Source organism: Amblyomma maculatum, chromosome 11 (genome assembly GCF_055883805.1).
Source record: "Amblyomma maculatum isolate TAMU_Amacu chromosome 11, ASM5588380v1, whole genome shotgun sequence".
In the NCBI taxonomy this organism is placed as follows: domain Eukaryota; kingdom Metazoa; phylum Arthropoda; class Arachnida; order Ixodida; family Ixodidae; genus Amblyomma; species Amblyomma maculatum.
In genome coordinates, this window is record NC_139354.1 from 160,704,413 (window position 1) to 160,712,524 (window position 8,112).

Genomic DNA, 8,112 nt, shown 5'->3' on the forward strand with positions numbered 1-8,112 from the left:
CGTGCTCTGGTGTATACTTCCGTACTTCACAGATGCAATTTACCTGTTTTCGGCTGGCATTACATAACCTCGATAGCGCTTATGGCAGCCTTAGTTGCTGCGACGCATATAGTAGCATTAGCGGCGTGCTCTGGTGTATACTTCCGTACTTCACAGATGCAATTTACCTGTTTTCGGCTGGCATTACATAACCTCGATAGCGCTTATGGCAGCCTTAGTTGCTGCGACGCATATAGTAGCATTAGCGGCGTGCTCTGGTGTATACTTCCGTACTTCACTGATGCAATTTACCTGTTTTCGGCTGGCATTACATAACCTCGATAGCGCTTATGGCAGCCTTAGTTGCTGCGACGCATATAGTAGCATTAGCGGCGTGCTCTGGTGTATACTTCCGTACTTCACAGATGCAATTTACCTGTTTTCGGCTGGCATTACATAACCTCGATAGCGCTTATGGCAGCCTTAGTTGCTGCGACGCATATAGTAGCATTAGCGGCGTGCTCTGGTGTATACTTCCGTACTTCACAGATGCAATTTCCCTGTTTTCGGCTGGCATTACATAACCTCGATAGCGCTTATGGCAGCCTTAGTTGCTGCGACGCATATAGTAGCATTAGCGGCGTGCTCTGGTGTATACTTCCGTACTTCACAGATGCAGTTTACCTGTTTTCGGCTGGCATTACATAACCTCGATAGCGCTTATGGCAGCCTTAGTTGCTGCGACGCATATAGTAGCATTAGCGGCGTGCTCTGGTGTATACTTCCGTACTTCACAGATGCAATTTACCTGTTTTCGGCTGGCATTACATAACCTCGATAGCGCTTATGGCAGCCTTAGTTGCTGCGACGCATATAGTAGCATTAGCGGCGTGCTCTGGTGTATACTTCCGTACTTCACAGATGCAATTTCCCTGTTTTCGGCTGGCATTACATAACCTCGATAGCGCTTATGGCAGCCTTAGTTGCTGCGACGCATATAGTAGCATTAGCGGCGTGCTCTGGTGTATACTTCCGTACTCCGCAGATGCAATTTACCTGTTTTCGGCTGGCATTACATAACCTCGATAGCGCTTATGGCAGCCTTAGTTGCTGCGACGCATATAGTAGCATTAGCGGCGTGCTCTGGTGTATACTTCCGTACTCCGCAGATGCAATTTACCTGTTTTCGGCTGGCATTACATAACCTCGATAGCGCTTATGGCAGCCTTAGTTGCTGCGACGCATATAGTAGCATTAGCGGCGTGCTCTGGTGTATACTTCCGTACTTCACAGATGCAATTTCCGTGTTTTCGGCTGGCATTACATAACCTCGATAGCGCTTATGGCAGCCTTAGTTGCTGCGACGCATATAGTAGCATTAGCGGCGTGCTCTGGTGTATACTTCCGTACTTCACAGATGCAATTTACCTGTTTTCGGCTGGCATTACATAACCTCGATAGCGCTTATGGCAGCCTTAGTTGCTGCGACGCATATAGTAGCATTAGCGGCGTGCTCTGGTGTATACTTCCGTACTTCACAGATGCAATTTCCCTGTTTTCGGCTGGCATTACATAACCTCGATAGCGCTTATGGCAGCCTTAGTTGCTGCGACGCATATAGTAGCATTAGCGGCGTGCTCTGGTGTATACTTCCGTACTTCACAGATGCAATTTACCTGTTTTCGGCTGGCATTACATAACCTCGATAGCGCTTATGGCAGCCTTAGTTGGTGCGACGCATATAGTAGCATTAGCGGCGTGCTCTGGTGTATACTTCCGTACTTCACAGATGCAATTTCCCTGTTTTCGGCTGGCATTACATAACCTCGATAGCGCTTATGGCAGCCTTAGTTGCTGCGACGCATATAGTAGCATTAGCGGCGTTCTCTGATGTATACTTCCGTACTTCACAGATGCAATTTCCCTGTTTTCGGCTGGCATTACATAACCTCGATAGCGCTTATGGCAGCCTTAGTGGCTGCGACGCATATAGTAGCATTAGCGGCGTTCTCTGATGTATACTTCCGTACTTCACAGATGCAATTTACCTGTTTTCGGCTGGCATTACATAACCTCGATTGCGCTTATGGCAGCCTTAGTGGCTGCGACGAATATAGTAGCATTAGCGGCGTGCTCTGATGTATACTTCCGTACTTCACAGATGCAATTTCCCTGTTTTCGGCTGGCATTACATAACCTCGATAGCGCTTATGGCAGCCTTAGTTGCTGCGACGCATATAGTAGCATTAGCGGCGTTCTCTGATGTATACTTCCGTACTTCACAGATGCAATTTACCTGTTTTCGGCTGGCATTACATAACCTCGATAGCGCTTATGGCAGCCTTAGTTGCTGCGACGCATATAGTAGCATTAGCGGCGTGCTCTGGTGTATACTTCCGTACTTCACAGATGCAATTTACCTGTTTTCGGCTGGCATTACATAACCTCGATAGCGCTTATGGCAGCCTTAGTGGCTGCGACGCATATAGTAGCATTAGCGGCGTTCTCTGATGTATACTTCCGTACTTCACAGATGCAATTTACCTGTTTTCGGCTGGCATTACATAACCTCGATAGCGCTTATGGCAGCCTTAGTTGCTGCGACGCATATAGTAGCATTAGCGGCGTGCTCTGGTGTATACTTCCGTACTTCACAGATGCAATTTACCTGTTTTCGGCTGGCATTACATAACCTCGATAGCGCTTATGGCAGCCTTAGTGGCTGCGACGAATATAGTAGCATTAGCGGCGTTCTCTGATGTATACTTCCGTACTTCACAGATGCAATTTACCTGTTTTCGGCTGGCATTACATAACCTCGATAGCGCTTATGGCAGCCTTAGTGGCTGCGACGAATATAGTAGCATTAGCGGCGTGCTCTGATGTATACTTCCGTACTTCACAGATGCAATTTCCCTGTTTTCGGCTGGCATTACATAACCTCGATAGCGCTTATGGCAGCCTTAGTTGCTGCGACGCATATAGTAGCATTAGCGGCGTGCTCTGGTGTATACTTCCGTACTTCACAGATGCAATTTACCTGTTTTCGGCTGGCATTACATAACCTCGATAGCGCTTATGGCAGCCTTAGTTGCTGCGACGCATATAGTAGCCTTAGCGGCGTGCTCTGATGTATACTTCCGTACTTCACAGATGCAATTTACCTGTTTTCGGCTGGCATTACATAACCCCGATAGCGCTTATGGCAGCCTTAGTTGCTGCGACGCATATAGTAGCATTAGCGGCGTGCTCTGGTGTATACTTCCGTACTTCACAGATGCAATTTACCTGTTTTCGGCTGGCATTACATAACCTCGATAGCGCTTATGGCAGCCTTAGTTGCTGCGACGCATATAGTAGCATTAGCGGCGTGCTCTGGTGTATACTTCCGTACTTCACAGATGCAATTTCCCTGTTTTCGGCTGGCATTACATAACCACGATAGCACTTATGGCAGCCTTAGTTGCTGCGACGCATATAGTAGCATTAGCGGCGTGCTCTGGTGTATACTTCCGTACTCCGCAGATGCAATTTACCTGTTTTCGGCTGGCATTACATAACCTCGATAGCGCTTATGGCAGCCTTAGTTGCTGCGACGCATATAGTAGCATTAGCGGCGTGCTCTGGTGTATACTTCCGTACTTCACAGATGCAATTTACCTGTTTTCGGCTGGCATTACATAACCTCGATAGCGCTTATGGCAGCCTTAGTTGCTGCGACGCATATAGTAGCATTAGCGGCGTGCTCTGGTGTATACTTCCGTACTTCACAGATGCAATTTCCCTGTTTTCGGCTGGCATTACATAACCTCGATAGCGCTTATGGCAGCCTTAGTTGCTGCGACGCATATAGTAGCATTAGCGGCGTGCTCTGGTGTATACTTCCGTACTCCGCAGATGCAATTTACCTGTTTTCGGCTGGCATTACATAACCTCGATAGCGCTTATGGCAGCCTTAGTTGCTGCGACGCATATAGTAGCATTAGCGGCGTGCTCTGGTGTATACTTCCGTACTCCGCAGATGCAATTTACCTGTTTTCGGCTGGCATTACATAACCTCGATAGCGCTTATGGCAGCCTTAGTTGCTGCGACGCATATAGTAGCATTAGCGGCGTGCTCTGGTGTATACTTCCGTACTTCACAGATGCAATTTCCCTGTTTTCGGCTGGCATTACATAACCTCGATAGCGCTTATGGCAGCCTTAGTTGCTGCGACGCATATAGTAGCATTAGCGGCGTGCTCTGGTGTATACTTCCGTACTTCACAGATGCAATTTACCTGTTTTCGGCTGGCATTACATAACCTCGATAGCGCTTATGGCAGCCTTAGTTGCTGCGACGCATATAGTAGCATTAGCGGCGTGCTCTGGTGTATACTTCCGTACTTCACAGATGCAATTTCCCTGTTTTCGGCTGGCATTACATAACCTCGATAGCGCTTATGGCAGCCTTAGTTGCTGCGACGCATATAGTAGCATTAGCGGCGTGCTCTGGTGTATACTTCCGTACTTCACAGATGCAATTTACCTGTTTTCGGCTGGCATTACATAACCTCGATAGCGCTTATGGCAGCCTTAGTTGCTGCGACGCATATAGTAGCATTAGCGGCGTTCTCTGATGTATACTTCCGTACTTCACAGATGCAATTTCCCTGTTTTCGGCTGGCATTACATAACCTCGATAGCGCTTATGGCAGCCTTAGTGGCTGCGACGCATATAGTAGCATTAGCGGCGTTCTCTGATGTATACTTCCGTACTTCACAGATGCAATTTACCTGTTTTCGGCTGGCATTACATAACCTCGATAGCGCTTATGGCAGCCTTAGTGGCTGCGACGAATATAGTAGCATTAGCGGCGTGCTCTGATGTATACTTCCGTACTTCACAGATGCAATTTCCCTGTTTTCGGCTGGCATTACATAACCTCGATAGCGCTTATGGCAGCCTTAGTTGCTGCGACGCATATAGTAGCATTAGCGGCGTTCTCTGATGTATACTTCCGTACTTCACAGATGCAATTTACCTGTTTTCGGCTGGCATTACATAACCTCGATAGCGCTTATGGCAGCCTTAGTTGCTGCGACGCATATAGTAGCATTAGCGGCGTGCTCTGGTGTATACTTCCGTACTTCACAGATGCAATTTACCTGTTTTCGGCTGGCATTACATAACCTCGATAGCGCTTATGGCAGCCTTAGTGGCTGCGACGCATATAGTAGCATTAGCGGCGTTCTCTGATGTATACTTCCGTACTTCACAGATGCAATTTACCTGTTTTCGGCTGGCATTACATAACCTCGATAGCGCTTATGGCAGCCTTAGTTGCTGCGACGCATATAGTAGCATTAGCGGCGTGCTCTGGTGTATACTTCCGTACTTCACAGATGCAATTTACCTGTTTTCGGCTGGCATTACATAACCTCGATAGCGCTTATGGCAGCCTTAGTGGCTGCGACGAATATAGTAGCATTAGCGGCGTTCTCTGATGTATACTTCCGTACTTCACAGATGCAATTTACCTGTTTTCGGCTGGCATTACATAACCTCGATAGCGCTTATGGCAGCCTTAGTGGCTGCGACGAATATAGTAGCATTAGCGGCGTGCTCTGATGTATACTTCCGTACTTCACAGATGCAATTTCCCTGTTTTCGGCTGGCATTACATAACCTCGATAGCGCTTATGGCAGCCTTAGTTGCTGCGACGCATATAGTAGCATTAGCGGCGTTCTCTGATGTATACTTCCGTACTTCACAGATGCAATTTCCCTGTTTTCGGCTGGCATTACATAACCTCGATAGCGCTTATGGCAGCCTTAGTGGCTGCGACGCATATAGTAGCATTAGCGGCGTTCTCTGATGTATACTTCCGTACTTCACAGATGCAATTTCCCTGTTTTCGGCTGGCATTACTTAACCTCGATAGCGCTTATGGCAGCCTTAGTGGCTGCGACGCATATAGTAGCATTAGCGGCGTTCTCTGATGTATACTTCCGTACTTCACAGATGCAATTTACCTGTTTTCGGCTGGCATTACATAACCTCGATAGCGCTTATGGCAGCCTTAGTTGCTGCGACGCATATAGTAGCATTAGCGGCGTGCTCTGGTGTATACTTCCGTACTTCACAGATGCAATTTACCTGTTTTCGGCTGGCATTACATAACCTCGATAGCGCTTATGGCAGCCTTAGTGGCTGCGACGAATATAGTAGCATTAGCGGCGTGCTCTGATGTATACTTCCGTACTTCACAGATGCAATTTCCCTGTTTTCGGCTGGCATTACATAACCTCGATAGCGCTTATGGCAGCCTTAGTTGCTGCGACGCATATAGTAGCATTAGCGGCGTTCTCTGATGTATACTTCCGTACTTCACAGATGCAATTTCCCTGTTTTCGGCTGGCATTACATAATCTCTATAGCGCTTATGGCAGCCTTAGTGGCTGCGACGCATATAGTAGCATTAGCGGCGTTCTCTGATGTATACTTCCGTACTTCACAGATGCAATTTACCTGTTTTCGGCTGGCATTACATAACCTCGATAGCGCTTATGGCAGCCTTAGTTGCTGCGACGCATATAGTAGCCTTAGCGGCGTGCTCTGGTGTATACTTCCGTACTTCACAGATGCAATTTACCTGTTTTCGGCTGACATTACATAACCTCGATAGCGCTTATGGCAGCCTTAGTGGCTGCGACGAATATAGTAGCATTAGCGGCGTGCTCTGATGTATACTTCCGTACTTCACAGATGCAATTTCCCTGTTTTCGGCTGGCATTACATAACCTCGATAGCGCTTATGGCAGCCTTAGTTGCTGCGACGCATATAGTAGCATTAGCGGCGTGCTCTGGTGTATACTTCCGTACTTCACAGATGCAATTTACCTGTTTTCGGCTGGCATTACATAACCTCGATAGCGCTTATGGCAGCCTTAGTTGCTGCGACGCATATAGTAGCCTTAGCGGCGTGCTCTGATGTATACTTCCGTACTTCACAGATGCAATTTACCTGTTTTCGGCTGGCATTACATAACCCCGATAGCGCTTATGGCAGCCTTAGTTGCTGCGACGCATATAGTAGCATTAGCGGCGTGCTCTGGTGTATACTTCCGTACTTCACAGATGCAATTTACCTGTTTTCGGCTGGCATTACATAACCTCGATAGCGCTTATGGCAGCCTTAGTTGCTGCGACGCATATAGTAGCATTAGCGGCGTGCTCTGGTGTATACTTCCGTACTTCACAGATGCAATTTCCCTGTTTTCGGCTGGCATTACATAACCACGATAGCACTTATGGCAGCCTTAGTTGCTGCGACGCATATAGTAGCATTAGCGGCGTGCTCTGGTGTATACTTCCGTACTCCGCAGATGCAATTTACCTGTTTTCGGCTGGCATTACATAACCTCGATAGCGCTTATGGCAGCCTTAGTTGCTGCGACGCATATAGTAGCATTAGCGGCGTGCTCTGGTGTATACTTCCGTACTTCACAGATGCAATTTACCTGTTTTCGGCTGGCATTACATAACCTCGATAGCGCTTATGGCAGCCTTAGTTGCTGCGACGCATATAGTAGCATTAGCGGCGTGCTCTGGTGTATACTTCCGTACTTCACAGATGCAATTTCCCTGTTTTCGGCTGGCATTACATAACCTCGATAGCGCTTATGGCAGCCTTAGTTGCTGCGACGCATATAGTAGCATTAGCGGCGTGCTCTGGTGTATACTTCCGTACTCCGCAGATGCAATTTACCTGTTTTCGGCTGGCATTACATAACCTCGATAGCGCTTATGGCAGCCTTAGTTGCTGCGACGCATATAGTAGCATTAGCGGCGTGCTCTGGTGTATACTTCCGTACTCCGCAGATGCAATTTACCTGTTTTCGGCTGGCATTACATAACCTCGATAGCGCTTATGGCAGCCTTAGTTGCTGCGACGCATATAGTAGCATTAGCGGCGTGCTCTGGTGTATACTTCCGTACTTCACAGATGCAATTTCCCTGTTTTCGGCTGGCATTACATAACCTCGATAGCGCTTATGGCAGCCTTAGTTGCTGCGACGCATATAGTAGCATTAGCGGCGTGCTCTGGTGTATACTTCCGTACTCCGCAGATGCAATTTACCTGTTTTCG